At 50.0% G+C, this 24,727-nt stretch overlaps 1 protein-coding gene across 10 annotated transcripts in view; it reads right to left on the bottom strand.

Moving 5' to 3' along the window:
- The window catches only part of Lrrc8a (leucine rich repeat containing 8 VRAC subunit A), a 32,691-nt gene extending 9,797 nt beyond the window's left edge, over window positions 1-22,894 (bottom strand). Inside the window, exons 1-4 of one of the 10 annotated variants that reach the window (XM_063283944.1) lie at window positions 16,812-22,894; window positions 13,878-13,986; window positions 9,181-9,265; window positions 2,622-2,734 (exon numbers count right to left, since the gene is read on the bottom strand). The gene's annotated coding sequence lies outside the window, so the exon portion shown is untranslated. Of the gene's footprint in view, window positions 1-2,621; window positions 2,735-9,180; window positions 9,266-13,877; window positions 13,987-15,968 lie in introns of all 10 variants that reach the window. The other 9 variants (XM_039105233.2, XM_063283945.1, XM_017591841.3 and 6 more) reach the window with 9 other exon arrangements.
- Window positions 22,895-24,727: the final 1,833 nt, after the last annotated feature.

The following is a 24,727-nucleotide window of genomic DNA, read 5'->3' as shown; positions in this document are numbered from 1 at the left end:
AGCTGCTTTAGGAAGAACTTGCCCTGTGCCACAAACATGAGTTTAAGGGCAGTCCCTGGAATCCCTGAACATTCTGCCAAGGAGGCTAAGCTTAATCTGCTCTACAAAACTGTAGCAAGTGGGGTATAGGAAGGGTCTAGCACCAGAAGTTCGCTAGAGAGCATCTGGGAAACTAGAAAAGGCATGAGATGAAAGGGAAAACCATGGCCCCGCTAACTTGGCTGCCCTCAGAGTTCTCGATGACTTCTGGTTCAACATCTGACATAGGGTCCTATCTAGTGTTAGGCTGGCCTCAGACTCATCCCCACACATAGCCAGTGATGACCTTAAGCTTCTGATCCTGTCTACTCCCTAAGGACCAAACCTAAGACTTCCTGCATGCTATACAAAAGCTATATCAGCAACCCCATTTTAAAAAGTGAAACTGTGTTTTTACTTAGCACCACATGTTCCTGATCAGAATCTAGTCTTCACACCGATTTTTAAATATTGTGTCAGATAGGGCTCATTCTCTCCACAGAGGAGCAGGACACCCTGTGGAGGGGCCTACTGTATTTTCATACTGATGTTGATCATGGCAGTAGTAATAGGTCCTTCATGGTAATCCTCTCCACAAAGGCCAAGTGCTCCCAGACAGTCTCTTGAGCACACCTGTGTGAGGCTAGAGGCATTTCGGATTTAGCACAAGTGGCACTAGCTACAGCACAGGGCAGGCTCCTCCCACACTGGCTCCAGTGGACTCTCTCTGCTCTGTCTTCTTTAACCTATTTCACAGACAGGAAAACAGAGATGCAGGGAGGCAAAACACCTGTCCAATGTCCTCTCTTACCAAGTAAGACATTGGCCCACTCCTCCTGGCTAAGCTCGGGCTTGCTCTATGGGGTTTGCCCTCCTCTTGCCTGGGGTCCCATGCGCAGGAGGTGCCTGATACATGTGGTGTTCAAGAGACCATCTCAGGTGTTCAGGATCCCCATCCCTGGATTCCCACTGTTTAGGTCACCTCAGGCCAGGAGCCACTAAGACAGCTCTCCTGGCAAGGCCTGGATTCTTGGGCCAGGATGAGTGTCTATCCCACAGGAAGGCCCCAGCCCCCTAATGACCAGCTGGCTTTGTACACCACCCACACTCCTGAGAGGGGGCACAGGGGTGGGGTGGGGAGGGCTGGCTGAATCACACAGCTGACCTCCAGCAGGGAACCGCTTAGGGTATCTTTCCCTGCTCCAAGGCCCCATCCAAGGGAGCTGAAAGCTGGAGAAGGGGATGGGTAAAGATTTAGGACCTGAGGAAATGAGATATCCTGTCCCACTCCTCCAGGAGACTGGTTGGGACCGACAGACAGACGGATCAGCTCTGGCTGTGACTTCCATTTCACAGTACTTCCTTTGATTTCTGAGGCCGGTGAAGCAGCAAGACCCACTAGCTCCCTTAGGAAGGAGATACTCCAATCCATTCATGCTAGCCACCTGCCCCACCCCCATCTCAAAGCACATTCTGGGTTCTATGTAGCCCTGAGCTATATTACCCTCTGTGAGGGTAATAAACACATCCAAAGTGTACCCACCTAGGACCAGAGTGTGGGCTGATCCCAGAGCTGAGAGGGAAGAGGACTGAAGCCCAGAGAAGACCTGGGCCTGAGAGTGACTTGTGTAGAGGACCACACCTCCTGGCAGGCATATTACTTCTGCAGTTAGAGCTGGCATGAGACTAGCTGCTTCTTCAGCACAGCAGTCCAGGACACACATGAGTAATAAACACAGGTGTTCTCAGAAAGAGACAGGGTGGGAGTGGGCAGGGATGGGTGTGGATCTGGGTGTGGTAAGCCAGCGGTTTCAGGTGGATGTGGCTTGGGTAGAGCTAGCAGGTGACCCCTCCCACTTCCTGCCTCAGGGAGGGACTGGAGCTACAGGGAGTAGTGAGGTGCGGTACCCTCCACAGCCCAGGGAACAAGAGGAGTGAGCACCCACACAGGGAGCAGCTCTCCAAGAAGAGGCTGAGAACGGGGCCCAGTCCAGAATCTACTGCGCTGCCCATGGCTTCGGTTGACTTTGAGATATGAGATAACTACCATAAAAGAACCCATGGTGCCACTCCTGTGTCTGGCCAGCACTGTGAGGAAGAGCTGTGGCTCAGGTGTCTCCTGTATCTACGGCACAGCCTTTTCATCTTGCACAACAGAAACTCTGATCTGTAGTCAGAAGTGTCTACCCATCTCCATGGACCTCATGATTCTAAGTCTCTCTGGGATCACACAGCACTGCCCTGTAAGCCACCTGATATGGGAACTAAATTCTGATTGTCTGGGAAAGGAGCAAGAGCCTTAACCACTAGGCCACCTCTCCAGAGTCTATTCGTTAAAAACAAAACAAAACGAAAACAAACTTTTTTTTGAGACATGGTTTCACTATACAATTCAGATTTGCCTCAACTCAGCAATCCTCCTGCGTTAGTTTCCTAAAGCTGGGATTAAGAGTGTGAAGCATACACTGTGCTTCTTCCCTAAGGCTCAGTACTACCCCCCATGCCCATCTCACACATGGGCATACAGGCTCAAGACGGACTGCACACCCAGGCACAGTGCAGCCCACACAATCCACACCAGCCATTCCAATGAGCACACCTACCTGCCCGTGTCCTGGACGTCCCGAGTGTGAAGGAAGAGCAGCAGAAGGGTGAGAAGGGTACAGGGGAGTAGGGTCTTTCTCAGGAAGTGACCTGCAGGCTGTCTAGCTTCTGTCTGGAAGGGAACAGAGACCGCAGCAAATGTGCCTATGCCTCTGTAGTGTAAAATATGGTTCACAGACTGAAAGGCAAGTGACAGACCCCAGTCTTCTGCCCCTCCTTTGAACCCCACCCCGGATCATTCAACAGGGCTTGGGCCCTGGGACCACTGTCATTCATTACCACAGACAGGTCTTGTCCTGATCATGCCTCTTGCTGCTGCAGTGGGAGAGATACTACCTCAGTTTCCTAACACAGTCAGGCTACCTTGAAAATATGGTGGCACCAAGGCCCTGAACTCTGCAGAGGAGCAAAGACTGGGGCCAGGCTAGCTCTGCTGCTCTCTAGGAGAGTGAGCTAGGCAGGTGGCTTTCCCTTTCAGAGCCCTGACTCCTTCCTGACATAGTGCCAGGTCCTAGGCCAGAGCCTGGAGATGGGAGAGGGGATGGGAACAAAACAGACACCCTACCTGGTGTAGTGAACCTTCCAGGACTTGCTACTGAAAGGAAAGTATGTGGGCGCAGTCATGGAGGAGGTGAACAGAAGGAGAGACTCCAGACACAAGGTTGAGAGATAGACAGGTCCAGCGAACAGTAGGTGGACAAACGGCCAGTGCAATGGAAACTGGGAATGGAGAGGTTCTTCCTGTGCTGCCAAGGAAAGCTGGCCCAGAACAGAGGCCCTGAGATGTGCTCCCCATACCCACCACAACAAGGTTCCCATAGGAGAGAAGGAAGCAGAGACCTAAAGTGGAAGCTTAGGTTTCTAATCAACATACACTTTCGTTTGATTAGAAAACTGGTTGGAGGGACTGGAGAGATGGCTCAAGGGTTAAGAGCACTGGCTGCTCTTCCAGAGGAGCCAGGTTCAATTCCCAGCACCCACAGGACAGTTCACAACTGACTGTAACTCCAGTTCCAGGGGATATGACACCCTCACACAGACCTACATGTAGTCAAAACACCAATGCACATAAAATAAAAATAAATCAATCTTAAAAACAAATACAAGTTTTTTTGGTTTTTTTTTTTTTTTTTTTTTTTTGGTTCTTTTTTTCGGAGCTGGGGACCAAACCCAGGGCCTTGCGCTTCCTAGGTAAGCGCTCTACTACTGAGCTAAATCCCCAGCCCCCAAATACAAGTTTTTATGGAGCCCATGGTCATGTCTCAAGTACTTGGCCAACCCCTGGGTTCCATTCTGAGCACCAAAAAAATAGAGTATGAGTTGCAAAATAAATTACAGCCTTAAAGGAGAGGGACAGCTGGCACCCAGGTGCAAGACTAGGTGTCCCTGAGACTGAAGTTCAGAAGGCAATAGGGAAATGGGTCAGGTCAGGTCTCTGTCCCAAGACAGGAAGGTTTTGGAGACTCTAAATGGAGAGCAAGTATGAGAGAGTGTGAAATAGGCTGAGGGAAGACGGAAGAGGCTGTGCCTTGCCACGCCGCAGCAGTCGCTGCTTTTCCTTTCTTTGTAAGAAAGGGTCTCACACAATCCAAGTTGGCCTGCAAATTGCTATGTAGCTGAGGATGACCCTCAACTCCTGATCCTCCTGCCTCCACCTCTCCAGTGCTGGACAACAGGCAGGTACCGTTATACTCAGTTTACCCAGTACTGGGGATCAAGCTCAGGGCCTCATGAGTGCCAGGCAAGTACCACGTCCCCCGGGCCCATTTGTTCCAGTGAAGATGAATCGATGTCCTCTAGAGACTATGTCCCAGAGCTGGAGGGAGTATGGTGGGAGATCTCTCCTGGTGCTCACGAGTGGACAGGAGATGCCCGAGGAGAGGGAAGACTGGGAATGAATCTGTATAAAATAGACTGTTTGGGGCTCATCCCAGGGCCCTGTGTAGTTTGGGGTGTGGAAAGGTGGACTATGAGTTTCTCAAGCAGACTGAGCTGAGAAAACAAAGGTAGGCAGGCCAGTGCCTGTTCAAACTGCAGGACAGACACAGCCCAGCAGTGTTCACACAGTGGGCGTAAGGATCAGAAAACCAAGTGCCTGCTGACAGGAGACACATGAAATATTTGTTACACGATCAGAGGACGAAATACTATACAGCAAATAAAAGTGCAGTGAACAAAAACACTTGACACAAGGACAGATTCAAAGTCTGCTAACTGTGTGACCCTGGTAACAAGAGGACACCTGCTCTCGCTACTCCTTCTCACTCCAAGTGAACAGTTCATTCTTACTTGAGTCACTCACTTGTTTAGAGGAGTTATGTGTGGAGGTCAGAGGTCAACCTCTAGGCTTTGGTCTCCCCTCCTATCATGTAGATGTGGCTGCTGAAGTCGGGCCAGCCTTGGCAACAGAACTGTGCCTGCTGAGCCGCCTCGCTGCTGGCCCTGCAGTCCTCTTTCCTGTTGACTCTTTTCTTGAAAGACTTTCAGAGATGACATTCTTATCCAGCAGGCTGGGGGAATTTGAGAGGAAGACAGCAACTCCATGTTTGAAGAGGCTCTTGTATGTGTAGTCCATGACCCTCTGCCCTGAGACTCGCTGCCAGACATGTTAAGCTTGTCTCTCTCTCTGGCACTGAGACTGACCCTCACGTGTCCTAGGTGAGGGTGTCTTGGCTGACCAACCTACCTCCCAGCCTGGGCCTTCCCAAGCTTTGCTTCAGTGTTTTTAAGATTTCTTTACTTGTGTATGAGAGCTCCGCCTTCATGCTCAGGAGAGGGAACCAGATCCCACTACAAATGACTCTGAGCCACCATGCTGGGAGTTAAATTCTCTGCAAGAACAGCCAGCCTTTTTACCTGCTGAGCCATCTCTCCACCCCTCTTGCTTCAGGTCTTTAACTTCTTTAACTTCCTGGAATCTGTTGCTATAACACTTGTGACACATGTGGCTAGCACAGTTTTGAGCTGCAGAGGTAACACTGTCACATGTGACATTCCCAGGTCTGCAGATTTTGGTCGGCTCTGCCATCTGTCCTGTCGGATCACTGGGACTCAAATGGTGGAAGGAGAGGGTGGGGCTGATGCAACCTTGACACTTTCCTACGTGCCTGAGCTACTTCACTGTACAAAAGTCGCCCCCAGGGGCTGGTTCTTTCCCGTCCTCACACTTGTGACAGTCCAGCAGGCAGCAGTGGCTGCTGTACAGGTTACCATGGAGTGAGCACCCCCTCCTCCCAACCTGTGCACTCTCTGCCCAAAAGCACTATCCCACTGGTGAACTCGGGACAGCTCCATCCTTGCCAGATCCTGCCTCGCCCCCAGACACACAGAACTGCATTCTATACAAGCCACACATGGGAACAGAAGGGTCAAATAAGCAAGCCAGAGAGAGAGCCACTGCTCCTCCTAGGTGGCAGGCAGACAGGTGGCAGAGGGAGAATAGGAGACAATGAGTTCAAGTTCATCCCCAGCATGGAATATTCTAGTGGCTCAAGCACATCATTTAACCCACGTCTGATGCTGTAATTCTGAATAGGAATGCTCTCGCTTCACAGATCTGTATACAGTGACCCAGATAATGTCCCAGCCTAAATAGGGAGCTGCTGACAAGGGTGAGGGGTATGATCCCCAAAAGCAGGACAGGGCCACTGCTGCAGGGTGACACCAGCAAGATGAACTTTTCTCAGACAGAGGAGGTGACTACTGTCCAGGAGGAAGGCATCCACCACCACCCGTGCCGTGCAGCTGCCCTGCCCTGAGGTGCCAGTCTGCGCCCAAACAGTGAGAACGAGGATCCCAGGTGACACGTGGATCATACGGTAAGAAAGACAGAGTCTGAGCCCACTCTTGTTTGAGTTTTTGCCTTCTCACCTTCAAGTCTACTTTTTTTAAGCCTTTAAATTTTTATGTTTATTTTATTTTTTTTTGAGAAAGGCAAGAGGCAAGTGTGGTGAAGCATGCCTTTGATCCTAGCACTTGGGAGGCAGAGTCAGGTGGATCTCTGAGTTTAAGGCCAGCCTGGTCTACAAACTAAGTTCCAGGATAGTCAGGGCTACACAAAGAAACCCTGTCTTGAAAAACAAACAAAAGAGGGAGAGAGAAAGGCAAGTGAACAGAGGTTTTAAAAAAAAAAAAAAGCAAAGTTCTCTACAGCTAGAAGACGACTCAGAAGTGAGCTGCCCGACCTTTCTTATCGTAGTGAACGGCTTCCCTTTACTTCATGTGTGCATGTGCACCTGTGCAGAGGCAAGAACACACACCACAGTGCAAATGCGGGCCAGAGAACAACTTGAGGGAGGGAGTCAGCTCTCTCCTTCCACCGAGCAGCAACTGAGGAACGGATGTAGGTGTCAGGCTCAGTGGTGCCTTCCTTCACTGGCCCATCTTGCTCACCTGCCTTCTGAAAAAATGTCACTAGAGCAGGGACCTCAGCCCGAGGCTCCACAGACCCCTTTGAGATTGAAAGACCTTTTCACATGAGTCAAATATCAGATGTCCTACATATCAGGTATTTACATTACGATTCTAACAGTAGCAAAATCACAGTGACGAAGCAGCAACGAAGTCACTTTATGGTTGGGGTCACCACGACCTGAGGTGCTGTGTTAGAGGACGACAACAGTAGGAAGGCTGAGATCCACCACACTACAGCCTAAGACTGAGCGCATGAGCTGTGGCAACCTACCATAAACCTGTGCTTGTTTGAAAACAGTCCATCAGTTTAAAAAATAAAACAAAACAAAACCCTTCATTACTACATGCATGGAAAAGCACGTAAACTCCACGAGATTAGGTCAGAGGATGCCTTCAGCCTTGTCTGACTGAACCACCAAGGACCAGAAGCTACTCTGTGAGGAAAGGTCAGCCCTGTGCTCCCCCACCCTGTAGTGACAACACACAGCCAGGCAGTAAGAGCTTGAAGAGGGACATGCCATTCAGTCATGTCTCCTCTGCTATCTCAACTGTAAGGTGGGACCGTGGCTGTTGGGACTGCCACTGTAAGAACTGAGGACAAGATGTGCTATATCTGTTTGAAACCTACCATGTCCCAGAACTGAACCTGCCATCCCAAAAGACCCTCCCACAGTTCTGTTGCTTCTGTCTCAGAGGGTAGAGTACCTTCCTGCTTCCAGGACTCAGGAAAGGCTACCAGAGCCAGTCCTCAGGTACTGTGTCCCATCTTTAGGACCGCCCTTTCCCATCCCTCCTCCTCCTTTCCTCCCTCTCCTCACACCTCTTCCCTTTCCTCAAGAGGAGTTTATGCTGCTCAGGTGGCTCCAAAGCCCTGGGATGGATGCTCCTCCAGCCTGAGCTGCCCAAGCGGCTGGAACCACGGTGTGCGCTGCCCCTAATTTCCTGCTGATGCTTTTTTAAAAAAGATTTATTTATTATATTTATGAGTACACTATAGTTGTCCTCAGATACACCAGAAGAGGGCATCGGATCCCATTACAGATGGTTGTGAGCCACCATGTGGTTGCTGGGAATTGAACTCAGGACCTCTGGAAGAGCAGTCGGTGCTCTTAACCGCTGAGCCATCTCTCCAGCCCCTGTTGATGCTTCCTAAACAGACAGAGAGACAGGCAGGCAGGCAGGCAGGCGGGCGGGCGGGCGGGCGGGCGGGCGAGAGAGAGAGAGAGAGAGAGAGAGAGAGAGAGAGAGAGAGAGAGAGAGAGAGGGGCAAGGGGAGGGAGGGGGAGAGAGACAGATAGAGAAAGAGAGAGAGAGAGAGAGGCAGGCAGGGGGAGGGAGGGGGAGAGAGACAGATAGAGAAAGAGAGAGAGAGAGAGAGAGAGAGAGAGAGAGAGAGAGAGAGCCCGCCCAGAGACTCAGGCAGCTCCTACACCTGGGCTACAGTCCTCTGAGCTGCAAAACACACAGAGCGAAAGAGCCCTTTGTTCAAGCACAAACAGAACCTAAGGGACAACTTCCCTGTAGGCAGAAGGAGGCTGTCCCTCTAAAATGCTCCTGGGGAGGGGAAGGGCTGGTCCTTAGAGACCCTGTGAGACCCTGAGTAGCTGGCTGTGCCCCAGGGCCCAGGCCTATGAATCTGCCCCAGGGCTGATGCTTCCTCACACACTGGGCCAGGAGGTGGGAGAAGGTCTCATCACCATGTGGTACACAGCCCCGTATCCTGGCCAGACCCCTAAACCCAGCTGGAATGAGTGGGAGACTGTGGGCTGGGGACTTACCCTGCCCAGGAGGGCACTCCCTCACCTCCTGGGAAACAGCCTAGGGGAGATGGCAGGCCGGATGGGGCAGGAGGGTTAAAGTATCTGAAGCGCTTTGGCACTAGGGCAGGGCTTCCCAAACAGGTCTGTCCTCTACAAACCCATAGGGGTGTGGCTGCATTCTGGTAAAAGGTGACAGCACGGGCCACCTCCTGGACTACCCCACTGGCACTGGAATCTATACAGCTCAGCTGCTGAAGCTTAGACCCTGCCACTACCCTTGCCATGTGCACAGCACTTCTTGTCCCTCAGCTTCCAACATCACGGCAAACCGCTCAGCGGCTCCCAACCTCAATAGTAAGTGACTGGGAAGAGAATTCCATCTCACCTGTAAAGTAACTGTAACGTTTGTTTCTTCTGGAGGTTGCAGAGGGGATGAATGAAGTGGTCCTCAAACAGCTTTTGGGTCATTTCTATGCAGTAAAATATGTGTTACAGTCATTATTAATCAGGGGTTGTCTGAGATATTGCCTGGGCTGCCTTGCTAAACTCCTCCTGTTGCAACTCCAAAGCAGCACACAGCACCATTGCTGCTGCTCTCAGAACAGCAGTGCGGAAAATCCCTCTCTCATGTGAAGAGCTTGAGGCCCAGAGCGGTGAGGTGACTTGATGTTACAGGACCTGGGGGCAAGATGGACCTAGATCTGACCTGCCACTGTGCCAAGCAGTTCCTAAGACAACAAGACTCCTCAGTCTTGCTAAATCCACAGTTTTTTCGAGAAGCTTCTTAGGTAGAGCCTCCTCTTGACGAGGCATGAATAGAAATGGGGCCTTTGTAAGCAAGTCATACTCAGGGGCCTCTAGTATTTCAGGAGTTAAGGAAACTGGAGCCCAACTTTGGGTCTGCATCCCAGAGAACAAAGCAGTCTTAAGACTGGCCATGATCTGCTATGAACATGTTGTGTCTTCTCATGGTTAAGAAATGCAGGTGTAAGCACCCTGGACAGGCTGCAGACACACTGGCTGTGGGTCCAGAGGAACTAGGTGCTCGCCTGGACAAATAGGCAAGGGGACCCAGCCATAAGCAAGCTGTCTGTCCATTCCCCAAATCTGAACCCAAGGAGCCAGCTAGGGAAGGCAAGGTGCCCACCACTGGGCCAGGTTCTGCCATGCCACCTGAGCTGCTGGGCACACATTGGTTATGCTGACTGTCAGAGAGGGCACAGGTTTGGCAGATGCACCTCTGAGGTGGGGTAGCATGTAAAATCATGGAATTTTACAGTCACTTTTACTCTAGAGGGAGCGTGAGGCTACAAGCAATTTAATTTTGAGATTTCAAGCCCTCAAGAGACAGAAAGAACTTACCAGGAGAGCCCAGAGCATCTGCAGTGGGGTCACAGCCTTCCAGGAAAAGATAAAGCCCCCCCTCCATACACACACACACACACACACACACACACACACACACACACACACACACCACAAAGAGATAGACAAACAGTCACACACAGAGAGACAGAAACAGAGACAGACAGATAGACAAACAAAAAAATCCAACCTGGTTCTGGAGAAGCTCCACTCTACTCCCTCCTGGCTTCATTCACTAAAGGCTGGCTGGAGCTAAGAGTGGCTTTCTGGTCAGTGTCCCCAGGATGGTCTGTAGACCACTACCCTGCCCACATAGGGAGCTTCTGCCACATGCAGACTCCTAGGTGCAGCCTTCCAGGACTGACTCCAAGTCTGGGGCCAGGGTCAGTGGGAACCACTTTACACATTCTATGAAAGTGTCCTCAAAGGGAAGAGCTAGCACAGAGCCACGAGGGCAGAGTGGATGGAGCATGGGTTGCCAAGCCTCTTGCTCCAGTCTCAGGCCTGGGGTTGTGCTGCTCCTTACAACCTGAGGCAAGTGACCACACCTTCTAAGCCTCGGTCTCTGTCTGTCTGACAGCAAAAGAACAGCATGTACACGGCTGGGGTGGGAGTAAATGCGGTAACACAACAGGCTTCTCAGCACCAAGGATGTTCATGGAGGACAGGACATGACATTGGGAGGAGGGGGAGGAGGAGGGCTCGAGCCAGCTGCTCAGGGGCCAGCTTGCGTCTCCAAGAAGCATGGAGACCGCGAAGAAGGGCAGAGGAGGAAATGGAGTGAAGGTGGGGAGGGCTGAGGAGAGCCACACAGTGAAGTGGGCACCAGGAGATGAGCAAAGGGCGCACACCCTGCCAGATAACACCCTGCTGACTCTGGCTGCCAGGCTTGATGTGCCTCACTACGAAACCCCAGCCGATGCTGGCTATGGACGTACACACCTGCAAGCCCAATACTAGGGGGTAGAAGCTGGAGCAAAAGGAGTTCAAGGCCGGGGCTGGGGATTTAGCTCAGTGGTAGAGCGCTTGCCTAGGAAGCGCAAGGCCCTGGGTTCAGTCCCCAGCTCCGAAAAAAAGAACCAAAAAAAAAAAAAAAAAGGAGTTCAAGGCCACCCTGGGCTGTATGAGAACCCATTTTGTAAAAAATGCTGATATGGGGCTAAAGGGATGGCTCCATGGTTAAGAGCACTCACTGGCTGCTCTTCCTGAGGTCCTGAGTTCAATTCCCAGCAACCACATGGTGGCTCACAACCATCTGTAATGGGATCCGATGTCCTCTCTTCTGGTTTCTCTGAAGATAGTGACAGTGTACTCTCATACATAAAATAAATAAATCTTTAAAAACGGCTGATATTTAATTGTGCCCGACGGTGGCTCTGTAGACTCAAACAACTGGAAAGCCCTTTTCCTTGTCTTCCAACCAATACGATCTCTGTCTGAAATTCTGTCACCAATACAAAACCGACCTGGAGGTACTGTAAGGACCAACAGTCAGGTCTAACCTATGACTCCAGTGTCTGTACAGGACAGACTCAGGAACATATAGCAATCCACTCAAATATTACACTTCTCCCTGACCCGCATCTGGGCCCTGGTCACACCTCAGGCCAGCATGATGGGCCTAGACTGCTTACAATCAGAGAAGGAACCTATCTCACACAGGCACTTCCTCTGGCTTCCTGCTCTCCACTGACCAGCAAGGCAGACTGCAGCTCATGCCTCCTCTCCCCAGGGACAGAGTTCCTCAACAACCAACAGGAAGCTCCCACAGGGCAGGGCAGTCACTGCTGACCTTGTTCCCATAAACAAAAAAGTATGAGAGCACCACACACGCGGCATTTCCCACCTCCTCCAGGGGAGCTGCAGCAGGAATGCACCCTGTGTGTGCCGGCCTCAGCGTCTGTCCGAATCTGTCCTGGAAAAGAGCTCTGCACCCTGGCTGCCCTTCCAAGAAGCAGGAGAGCTAGAAGCCAGTGGCCCCAAAAGGACCTGACTTTTATGAAGCAGGCATCAGAGAAAAGAGGGAGGGTGTGTGTGTGTGTGTGTGTGTGTGTGTGTGTGTGTGTGTGTCCATCCGTCCGCCTGTCTATCTCCTATTTATCCCAGTCTCTGATGTTAAAATCTAAACAATATGAAGAAGTACAATTATGTTTCCAGCCCTCTAGAGGCTGAGGTAAAAGGATCAAGGGTTTGACACCAGGGCTGAAAAGATGGCTCAGGAGTTAGAAACACTTATTGCTCTTGGAGAAGACCCAGGTTCAAGTCTCAACACACACATAGCAGCTCACAACTGTCTCTAACTCCACTTCAAGGGAATCTGAAGCTATCTTCTGACCTTCAAGGATACCAGGCACAGCCATAGTACACAGACACACATGCAGGCAAAACACTCATTGTTCATACACATAAAGAAATAAAACTAAAGAAGACCGGCTGGAGGGATGGCTCAGCGGTTAAGAGCACTGTCTGCTCTTCCAGAGGTCCTGAGTTCAATTCCCAGGACTCACATAGCAGTTCACAAGTGTCTGTCTATAACTCCTGTTCTAGGGTATCTGACACCCTCACACAGATATACAAGCAGTCAAATCACCAATCCACATTAAGATAAAGATGAAGACTTTCTAAAAAACTAGAGAAGATGGATGAAGAGGAGGAATAGAAAAAGTAGTAGGAGTTGTCATAGTAATTGTTGTTGTTGTTGTCGTTGTTGTTGTTTGAGGCTAGCCCAGGAGTAGCCAGCCTGGGCTACATAGATATTGAAAGGAATAGCCGTCACCCCAGCTATAAGAGACCTTGCCTCAAAAAGCAAAGAAAAGGAAAATTATAAAAGTATAGGAACGTATCTCCAACAGATCCGTCTGTGAGCAAGTAAGAGTGAAGGCTGCTCCACTCATGCTCAGGAGCACATTCTCAAGGCTCTGACGAGTCCCACGACAGCCAGAGTTCTCTAATTTCAGTGACCAAAGGAACACCCCTCGAGAAATGTGTCACAGGCAGCATGTCTAGCTAACCACACCAATGAGAGCTGCAGGGAGGAGAGGTGGTGGTGACAGTCACATGTCCCTCTCTTTAGAACTGTCTTGAGAACTGTGTGAAGAAGGCAGAGTGTGTCAGAAAGTATTGCCTAGAGCTGGCCCTGCTGACACTGCTGTGCGAGCTGCAGAACACGCTGTGAAAGGACCGCAGCATCATTTGCCAAAGCTTGAGCAGTGGTCTCTGTCCAGTGCTGGCCCATGTCCAGGCTGAAGCAACATGCTAAAGCCCCAGGAAGGAAGCCGGGGCTGTGGACTGAACTTAGCTCCTATAACTGTCTGGGTCTGGTCCTCTGTTCTTGTCTCTGTCCCCCAACCTCTGTCTCTGCCTCAGCTTTTCCTGAAGGAATGCAAGAGGTCCCAGCATTACCCGAGAATGGTAGTGTGTGTCTATGATCCCAGGACTGGGAGACTGAAGCAGGAAGATCAGGAGTCCAAGGCCAACCTCAGATATACAGTTAGTTTTGGGAAGTAACTTAAAGGTAGAATGCTTGTCTATCTAACACATACGAGGCCCTGGGCTCAACCTGCATTACTGAAACAGAACCCAGAACACCAAAGCAGAGGGCGCAGGCACCACTCGGATGCCCTGGATCCTAAACAGGTCAAAGGACCATGGAAATGGAGGTGTGCTCATGCCATCTGCCTGGGAGAGGCAGTACAGAAAGTCTGGAGAGAGCCTTACCCTGAGATGGCTCTGCTATCTTTGTGTTGGCTGTTGGTGCTGAGGCTGGTCCCCGTCTGGATGCACAGGGTCCTGACATTCCTTTTGCTCCATGGACGCTGCTGCTGCCCTATGAGAAAGCAAGAGTTACAGTCAGCAGGCACATCTGTGGCTCTCAAAGACACTTATATCGTTCATGGAATATTTTTAGAGAGCATGGAGATAAGTAACAGAGCCTCCACGGGGCTCTGGAGCAACAGGAGCTACCAAAAGGGTGCCTGCCCCACAGATTCTGGTTCTCTAAGAGTCCCCAAGGCAGCCTTTTCAATCTGGAGGCAAGACTCTGCTAGGGACTCAGGCTCCGCCCTAGAGCCAGACCAAAGGTGTTAGTACAGTTTCTTAAAGGAACAGGTATCTGGTGACCGCTGGGTGTGAGTAGGAGGTTCCAGGCAGGAGGCACAGCACCAGCAGGGGAGACGAGGTGGGCAAGATGTTGCAAGCTACTCTTGGTCATAGTCCTGGAGGTGGGAGATGGCCAGAGAGAAATGACAAAGGCTGAGCCAGGCCAGACAAGGGCTCTCATTGAAAAATAAAGACACACTCTCCATAGAGAGCAAGTGGTCACTACCTACCGACAGGCACCATGCTCTGCACTGCTTACCGAAGACAAGGGGCTGAGTGAGAGAGAAGTGTGAGCACTACTCCAGACTTGGAAGACAGCAATCATATGGAGCCTGGATGGGAGTGTGGCCCAGCTATGAGGGACTTAGAGCATTATAACAGTAGTTAACTAGAAAGGAAGCAGCAGAAAACAGGACCTGGGGTAGGGGTGTCTCTGAGGGACTAGGAAGCAGCTGTCATACTTGTGGAGATGTAGGCTCTGGTAAAAGACGGAGGCCAAACTCAGTCCCCCAAGCCACAGGAAGACAAGACAGGCAGGCTCTATGTGACCATGCAGCAAAGCACCTGGAGTCAAGAGGGTGCAGAGGCCACCTCTGCCCCACCCTCTGTCTCAGACAGGACTGGAACACTGCTGATGCTGGCTGGACAGTCCCTTGTCACTTCACAGCCATGGCTGAAGTAGGACTCTGGACTCCCTGACTCTTGCTAGTCCCTTCTTGAAGGACATGTGCCCTGGATAGCCTGCTCAATAGCCCAAGCCCCCTCCTTGATGCTCGGCTGCTTCAGGACCCTGCAGCCTGTATTTACTTAATGTCTGTATTCATTCCTCCTGAGCTATCGGGACATCTCTGCTGCTTAGCCCGAGCCTCAATGTCTCTGTGTAAAAACCTGGACTCATCCAGTCTCAGGACACTGAGCTGCGAACAGGTTGGTTTCAGGCAGCAAGTTGGGGTTTGGCCCCATTAGGATGACCCTCAGAAGCCCACGCCCTCCACAGAGGCCACTCAAATTTGTTAGAAAACTTCATCCTAGCAAATGTGCCTTAAGCATGAAGAACGAGTGTCCCGGGAGTGGGAGGTGTGGCCAAACGCTTCTCTAGTCCCTACTTCTGTACACTACCCCGAAAACAAAGTGGAGCTTCAGACCCCAGGAAGGCTCCAGAAAGCTGACCTCCAGCACCGCTCACCTGTCCTTGGCTGCCTGTGACAGCTGAGGGACAGACTGACCTTCATCACGGAAACAGCAGTATGAGTGGCCTAGCCCTCGGGCACCACCCCTGGGCCTCTGAATACACCCCCACTCTCTTACTTATTCTTCATGCACTGTCTGTCTGCCAGTGTGTCTGCTCCAGAGGGCCTAACACCGATGACAGATTTAAAGGGACCACTGACACACTTGCAAGGTAGAAAAAGACCTTGTAGCCTCTGGCTACTCATTTCTGTCTCCAAAATTCAGCCCACAAATGTCCCCAGTCCTCACACACTCTCTCCCCTCCACACCTCATGCTTAAAGCTATCCTAGTTGGGGCAGGGGAACAGGAGGCCATACAAGTGTTGCTGTCCTAAAACTACCACTATTTCAGCCCAGTTCCCATCAGGAAAAGGTTAACATAAACTCAATGTGTCCTTTCCAAAAAAGACAGCAATTGCATCAAACAGAACCAGCCTATCTTGATTCATTCCAGTCCAGAGGAAGGGGAGGAAACCTTACCAAGGCAGGTTCAAGAACTCAGGTCTCAAACAGAGGTTAGAGGTCCACGTCTTTACCCAGCACTCAGGAAACAGGCGAATCTCCATGAGATCGAGGCCAGCCAGACTGGTTTACATGGAGAGTTCGAGGACAGTCAAGGCTGCATAGTTGAGACCCTGTCTCAAAAAACAAACCCCCACCCCCTGTCATCCCAGGCTCTCTGCAGTTCTTTCAGCTTGGGATCATCTATGCTGACCTCCAGCTCACCAACAACATTCTATATCTGTCACTCCTGTCCAAGAGATGCACAAAACAGGGACAGAACCAAACGGACTTTCATATCAGGAGTCGGTCGTTCCTGGAGGCCCAGTCTGAGGTCCCAAAAGCCTGTGCTCCCGTCCCCATAGCAGGGGACAGTCAGGAAGATCAGGAAGAGGGAGTGGTCCTAGGAAAGAAGCCGGCGCCGGGAAGCCCAGGGTCAAGAACAGAAAGAGCTGGTGGGGGAGCTGTCAAGAGAATCCCCGAGTGGAACCTCTGGGAAGGGGACGCGTGCGCAGAGGGGCGCGGATCTGCGGGACCAGCGCGGCAAGAGCGGCCTGGGGAGAGCAGCGGAAACTCGGGTGAGAGGCGCGCGCGGAAAACAGGGTGCCCGGGAGGGGGCTCGCGCGCCGCTGCACGGCCCAGAGGGTGGAGTCCGGGGCCGGCGCCCGCCGGAGGCAGGGCGGAGCGGAGCCGAGCGAAGGGCCAGGGTGGCCGGCGTCTCCGGCAGCGAGAGCCTCCTAGAACTTGAGGGGGCGGAACGCCCGTCCGAGTGGGTTCCGTGAGGTGACAGCGCGCGTCTCACCCCCCACCCGACCCACTCACCTGGGCTCGCCGCTCGCAGCCGCCGGGCAGGCAGCCTTGGCCCTCCACCACCCTCTCCGGCCGCGGGACGCCGCGCTCCTCCGGCGCCTCCTTTTGTTTGTCCCTCACTGCACCACTCTGCCTCCCCCGCCCCGGAAGTGACGTCACGGCTGGGCGCAACCGCGGCAGCCTGGCCGTCGCCATATCTGTTAAGGGGAAAATTTGAGGCCGCTTCACCCTACTCCCTCCCTCGCGCCTGCGCCCAGACACTTCGGGAAGGAAGTAACGGAGCGGAGGTCAGCCCTCTTAAAGGGACGAGGATCCCTGCAACCTAAGGGACTCGGTACTCCGGGAAGAACGGCGAAGTGACCCAAGCCGACGCAAGTACGCGCTCACCTCCGGGTTTCGATCTCCATTGGGCCAGCGTCCTCATACCTTTAGTGCTGCTCATTAGCTGACTAGCTGCCCAAAGATACAGGTGCCCGCAAACGTAACTGCTCTGCTGACTGCGGACTCGCGCTCCGACATGTCCGGCTTGCGACGGTTGTCCCTGAAAAGCCGCATAATTCCGAGTTAACTGAATGGCTCCTCCTCCGCCGCTGCAATAAATACAGTTGAACTGAATTAAAAGGTTTATTTGGGGTTAGTCGCTCCCGGGCGAGTTTACTGTCTCACACTAGGAGGGCTTTGAAGTCGACCGACTGGACTGGGTTAGGAACTTTTTGTAGCAGAAGGGAGAGAGGCAGTGCTGTGATTGATAAGATTTTGGAGTTTTGCCTAAGTTTGGGAGCCCGAGTCCACTGGTCACTTTGGAACTAAGTGTCCTCTTTATCCAGTGTTTTGCACCTGCTTTCGTAAGCGCAGGAATCTCTTTGTCGGGTTCACCGGCTTCTGCAAGCGCTGACTTCTGGCTGGAGAAAGAGAGTTAGCGGAGTGAGTGAGGGGGATTCTTTATCCCGAAACCTCCAGCCTAACATTAACAGTGAATTCTGAGCTGAGCTGAGAGTAAAACCACATCTTCAGAACCACACCTCCAGGTCTTCAGCCGCTAGCTCTGTATCTGTGTTGATCCTCTTGGGTCCTCATAATTCCCAGGCTAACTGCAGTAATCCTTAGGTTGGGAAATTGTTCAGCCATTAAAACAAAGTGTTCCACGTACTCCAGTACGGGACGACTTCTAGTAGCTTAAACGAAAGAAGGAAGGCAGGGAGGACAGCAATGAGTAGCAGAGTTTTTGTGGATTTGGGTATCAGTGGTGTGTGCACCCCCTGACTAATAAGATACACATGCTGTACAGATTATCCTTGCCTCCACCCGCTTTTGCACTGACAGGACCTCTGGCAAATCGGTCAGTGCTTTTAACCACTGAGCCGTCTTTCCAGCCCCTTAATCTTAAATTTATAAAGAGAAAGGGGGTATAAGTATATTTATTCACATACTAAGGTATATTTAGTTTCAAACTTTAGTAATAATAATTTCGCTTTCAAAGATACAGGTTTGTTTTTTTTTCCTGTTGCCAAAAAGCATTTTGCCCTAGGAAAGATATATCCTGCTAGTCAATGAAAGGACCCAGAGTTAAGGTTAGGGCAGGTTTTTGCTTTTATCTTCCCAGGAAAAGAAAAACATCCAACTGAGGAATCCAAACACTACTGGGCAAGAGAAACATCTAAAGAAAAATAATGGATTGTCAAGAAAAGATATCCCAAGAAAAAGAGCAAAAACAGGAGACCTGTATGCCAATTCCTCTACACAGGGACAGCTGAGACTGGCTGAGACATGAATGTTTATGCATAGTTGAACAGTATGTTGGCTACAGGGTTTCAGAGTCCTTTCATATGGCATGGTTGGAGATTTATACTATAGCTGGGTTACACAGTCAAACAGACTTAGAAAGTTTGATACCTTGTACCTGCTCAAACAAAAAGCGGAGAATCATTTTAACTGATTTGTGCACACTACACAATCCATATTAATGCAGAAGTGTATAATACCTTTAAAAGTTTGTGTGTTTTCAGAGCAAAATGACCAGACACGGATGAAGACAAGACAAGCACCCTCAGACTGCCTTTAGTTGCTTCCCCAAAAATCTACATACAGAGCAAATTCAAAATAGCTAGCTAAGATAATTCAGTCTCACCTCACACAGTGTTTCAGCTGGGCCTTTATTTAAGCTCTGAACTTTCCCATCCAAGAGAAACTAGCTGTCTTAGTTAGGGTTTCCATTGCTATGAGGAGACACCATGACCAAGGCAACCAATTCTTAGAAGAACAACCTCTAATTGAGGCTGGCTTATAGGTCAGAGGCCCAGCCCATTATCACCAAGGCAGGAGCATGGCAGCATCCAGGCAGGCATGGTGTTGGAGGAGCTGAGAGTTCTACATCTTGTTCCAAAGGCAAACAGGAGAAGACTGGCTTCCAGGCAGCTAGAAGGTTCTCAAAGCTCATAGCCATAGTGACACACTTCCTCCAACAAGGCCACACCTCCTAATAGTGCCACTCCCTGGGCCAAGCACTTACAAACCACCACACTGGGTAACATGATACAGCTAGTTCTCCCAGGACTTGTCCAATATCCCAACTTCCTTAGGGTCCCAAAAGATGCTGTTGCCCCCAGCCAGCAGGAAGCGATTTTGAAAACGTGACACCCTCATTCCCAAGAGGTGGGGTGGGTGGTTTTTCAGTCATTCAGTGGGTTATGGATGTTGTTGTTTAGAGAGGTTGGTTTACAAGTTGGTTTTGTTCATGGTCAAGGCATTCAGGGATCTCTTTCTCTTTCCCATTTATCCTGCTTTCTCAGTATCTAGTGTTAGGGAATGAACAGAGATGAAAAGAAAAGGGGAAAGAAGATAAGGGGATGAAAGGGGGTGAGTGCATCTCCTTTTAGACTGGACAGCAGCCTGGGAGTCTCAAATGTTATACATTGGTATGGAGTTTTGTATACTGATACAAACTTAGGGTTATTTTTGCTACAACATATACATATATGTATATAATGTTTCAACTCTTGTTTTAGGTATTGTACCTATGGGGCTCACTTAAAAACATAATGTGACATGCTAGTCCTTTTGAAAGCTACTATTACAATCTGTTTAGGATAATTAACCAGTGCAAATTGTTAGTAAATCAAACTTTCATCTTGCTAGGTATTAGTTTAGTTAGTTACAAAAATAAGCTGGGTTTAGCCTTCTACAGATGTTTTCAAAGTTAGGCAGATAGTAGATAGCTGGACACAAGCGACATTTGCCTACTCAGATATACTTTAGGTAGACCGATGGTCTTCCGACCTTCAGAGAGCTACAGAATATAGCATCTAAGATGTTTTTATAGCAATAAAAGGCTTTTCATGACAGAGACTTGTCTGCTCCTGGCAGCACCCCCATTCTACTTCAAAGAAGATGATGGGCATTGAGAAACCCCCATATTGGAGTTTGCTTCAAATGTGGCACAGCTAGCCACTGGGCAAAAGGACAAAGCTCTTGCCTTAACCGTGGCAGCATGCTGTCCGAACTATAGGCCATCAGGCAACAGAAAATGGACAGCCATGCTTTTCGAGGACAAGGTAGGCCAGTCCTTCATAATTCCTGCTCCACAGAAACATCTGTCAGATATTCTGAGCCTGTAGGCTAAAGATGGATGCCCTGACAGAACAGAGAAGCGATGGGTGACTATCCAGGTGGCCAGCAGTCTCTGTCATTTCTATAGTTTTGGAAGCCGCTTGCTCTGCACTTCCTGTTTACTGAGGTAACACTTATCCTCCTTCCCAGGTCTCTAATATGGCTGAAGACAACATGTGAGTATAAGTTATTTAGGACTTTGAAAGATGTTTTTGGGTCTAAAAAGATATGTTGAGGTTGGTAATGCAAGTTATGACAAAGTAAATCATGCACAGAACTTTGGAGTCAGCAAAATAGGAGAGAGAAAGGAATGCTTTCTCCAAGGTTGCCAAATACAGATGGACTGCACACTGAATGTAGTTCTTACCTGATAGTTTTCATAATTGTTCTTATTATACATAGAACATTGATGTTAGAGGAAGAGCCTCCCATTGGGATAATTCTGGTGCACTGTATAAAGGTTGTCTTCGTGTTATTCAAATGCTGATTTCTGTGCCAGCAGGGTGTTGAGCACTGGCAGACTTTGGTAGTGTTTTTATGAAGCACCACCAACTGTCTCAGTGTTTTGTAAACATTCTTCTCCATCACCTTCTGATTGGTTTGGAAAAGAGCTGAAGAGCAAAGTGGGAGAGATGCAGAGGTGGGAACTCAGGGAAAGAATCAGGTGAGGGAGCATCACCAGCCGGACACAGGAAACAGCAGGTGCCTGTACTGAGGAGAGGTAATGAGCCACTCGGCAGAACGTGATTAGTATAAATTAGTTTAAGTCATGAGCTGGTTGGGAAGTCCAAGCTAAGGTTGAGCTTTCATATTAATAAAAAGTGTCCGTGTCATTCCTTTGTGGGGACAGTCCAGTGATAAGGGTAAATTATGGAAGCTGCATGGAGGAGGTGACACCTTGGGCAAACCCTGAAAGGTGGGCTGCAGACTGCATTAGACTCCGAGCCTAGTCGTTAGGTAAAGACACAGTAGAAAGTTGCCAGCCGTAGATTAGATCTTCGGTTCTTAAACCTTGCTAAACAGAAGCGTTGCCTTGAGGGAATTTGCTAACATTCATTGCAACATATATCGTTACCCATCCTGAACGGATTCATGCTGCACATAATGTGTGACTTGATTATTTTGCTAAACAGTGTGTGCTGGGTACGCTCTTCTCGGCGCTGGGGATTCTGCCCAGGTCCTCAGGCACGCCAAGTTCTACCACTGAGCCACACTGCAGCCCTCACCTCCTTTAATGACTGTTCATATTCCGTTTCCCAGATGTGCCATAGCTTACTAATGAAGTACCAACTACCAGCCAGCTTCCCTCGTGTCCTCTCACAAATGACGCCACCTTTGTACACACACATTCCTAGACCGTAAGTTCCTACAGGTGAAACTAGTGAATGGCTTACACACTTGAACACTTGGTAGGATAATCCCAGCACTTGGGAGGTGATGCAGGTGGATAGCTATGGGTTCAAGGCATGGCCTACGTAAAGAGTTCAGGCTAGTCAGGACTACATAGAGAAACCTTGTCTCAAAAAATCAACTTACATCAATTTAGTGGTAAATTATCTTCCAGTTAACTTGACTGTTTTAATTTTATTTATTTTGTGTGTATATGGATAGTTTGCCCAAATTTATGTATGTATACCCATTAGAAGCCAGCAGAGAGTGTCAGATCCCTTGGAACTGAAGCTACAGAAGACGATGAGCCATCATTCAGGTGCTGGGAAATGAACCAGCGCCCTTAAACTGCAGAGCAGTCTGTTCGGTTTCTTGTTTGGAGTTTTGGGTGGGAGGAGCCCATTTCTAAGTTGCTACCAGATGCCATGATTGCAGATGTCATGCTGGCTGCTCCAATTCCAGCCTTCTTGAGGCCTGGCTTCCCTGTGCATACAATGAAGGGCTGGCCCATGAAGTCACCTCTTGTCATCTTTGTTTCTCTCTGGCTCTGTCCTGCATGGCCTGCCCTCTATTTCCTCCTGTCTGTTTCTCTGCACACTGGCGGGTCTTGGCATGATAGCATACCCTGGCATTCCTATTCTGATAGCAGGTAGAGGGCCTATGCGGAGGCCAGCATTCCTGCTGCCTGCTACTCTTTGAGTCTGAAATGTTCCTCACAGGCCCAGACTCCACTGATGGGGTCATTTGGGGGTTCGAAAAGATGTTTGTTTTGTTTGTTTATTTATTTTTGAGACAGGGTCTCACAGATCCTCCCGTCTCTGCCTCCCCTTCTGAGTGCTGGGATTAGTCTATGCCACTACTGCTGACTGTTGTGTAAGTTTAAGAGGTGGGTTCTAGCTCATGGAGATCAGGTCCCTGGGGATGAACCTTTGAAAATTATTTCTTATTTCTGGGATCTAGTCATCACACCCCCCCCACCAACCCCTTCTGCTTCCTCATCTGTCACAGTGTGAACTATGCTTGTCTCAAGGTTCCTGCTATCCCACTATGCTTTTCCTGGTAGGAAGGACTGAAATGTTGAGCCACAATAAACACTTCCTCCCTCAGATTGTTTCTGTTTGGTATTTTAGTCACAACAACACAAAAACAACATAGAAAGTGTTACTGTCTGCAGACTGTTGCTGTGATACAGTGACCACATGCTCCTTGGGTCTTTAGAACTGGCCTAGGGAAGGGGTGCAGCCAGTTTGAAGATGTGAGCTGGTGTCACACTGGGATGTTGTGAGTGCCACCTAGTGTACAAGCAGGGGGAACGCAACAAACCAGAAAGCTTCCAGAACCACTGACTGCCACTTCCCTGGCAAGTGCACCTGAGGGGCCACCTTGGCCTTGTTTTGACAGAGACTTTGTCTATATTCTGCCCAGGTCCTGAAGATTGGGCTAAGGGTAGATTAGAGGTGTACACTGAGGAAGGTTCCAGACAGCAGAGCTTCAGAGGGAGAAGCATTCTTTACTGCCTACTAGTCAAAGGCAGGCCCTGGACCTGAGTGCACAGTGCAGTTCTGACCATTCCTATAGGCAGCCCCGCCTACCTGCAAAGACACGAGTTAGTAGAGCCTGTGGAGTGACCTAACACTGTGCACCCAGGGTGGGGAGGATACACCTCCATGCTTGCCAGTTCGGCTCAAAACTAAAGACAGAAACGTTTCAAAAGAACAGGGGCAAAGGACTGGAGAGATGGCAGATGGGGATCTGACACTCTCACATAGACACACATGCCAGCAAAACACATCACCACACATTAAAAAATCCAAGGGTTACACTCAGGTACATGGAATCACCCACTTGTCACCCAACTGGCTTCTGTCCCTGTGGCAACCACCAGGCGGAACCTAAGGGCAGCACATGGTGACACTGGAAACTGTCCCAAGGAGGAAGAATTCCCTTTACCCACAGGCAGCTTTCACTGCTTCCTCTTCATCTCCTGACAGCTTGCTGTCTCAGACTTCCCCTCTCAAGAACAGGGAACAGTTCCTCAAGATCAACAGGACATTCCCACAGGCGGGGCTGCCCTGCTGCTCTTGTTATAAAGGAGAGCCTGACAGTGCCACCAGCCAGACATTTCCCACTTCCCTCTAGGCTGTCAATGCTTCAGACAGCTCAGGGCCTGGGCAGGGCCTGCTCTGGCCATAGCGTGGGAGGAGGAGTTGGCAGGTCTAAGGTCACCTGACTTTCGTGAAGCCAGTACACAGAGGGAGTAGATGTGGAAGGTAATGTGTAACTCTTATGGGAAGACTTTTGGGTTTTTTTGTTTGTTTTGTTTTGTTTTGTTTTTTTGAGACAGTCTCTCTGGGTAGCTCTTCCTGTCCTGGAACTCACTCTCTAGACCAGACTGGCCCTGAACTCAGGTGTCTGCCTGCCTCTGCCCCTTGAATGCTGGGAATTCAGAGCTTGGGAGACCTTACGATTTATGTTCCTGTGTCTGTGCATCCATGAGTAACGTGTGCATAGTTGCCTGTAGAGCCCAACAGTGTCAGATGCACAGGAGCCGGAGTTAGGAGCCATGATATAGGTGCTGGGAATTGAACTCAAGTACAAGAGCAATGCAAGCTATTCACCACTGAGCCATCCTTCCCACCCGCTTAGGGAAAGGTTCTTCATCAAATAAAAAAGGGCAGCAACCTACCAAAGAAAGCTGCACCCGACTCTAGCATGGTGGTAAACCCGTGATTTTATTGAGACGACTAACTGCTGGGGTTCAGGAACCACGCAAGCACGCATCTCAGTTACACAAGAATACTTTATTGAACGCACACCTTAATACTAAACATTCAGGGCAGAAAAAGGGACTCGGAAGCCTAATTGTGGTACTGGTCTGATCTCAGAGTAGACTTTTTAAAAAAGATTTATTTATTTATTTATTTATTTATTTA

The sequence above is a fragment of the Rattus norvegicus genome, chromosome 3 (assembly GCF_036323735.1).
Source record: "Rattus norvegicus strain BN/NHsdMcwi chromosome 3, GRCr8, whole genome shotgun sequence".
NCBI classification, from domain to species: Eukaryota; Metazoa; Chordata; class Mammalia; order Rodentia; family Muridae; genus Rattus; species Rattus norvegicus.
This window is presented reverse-complemented; position numbering and strand designations above follow the sequence as displayed.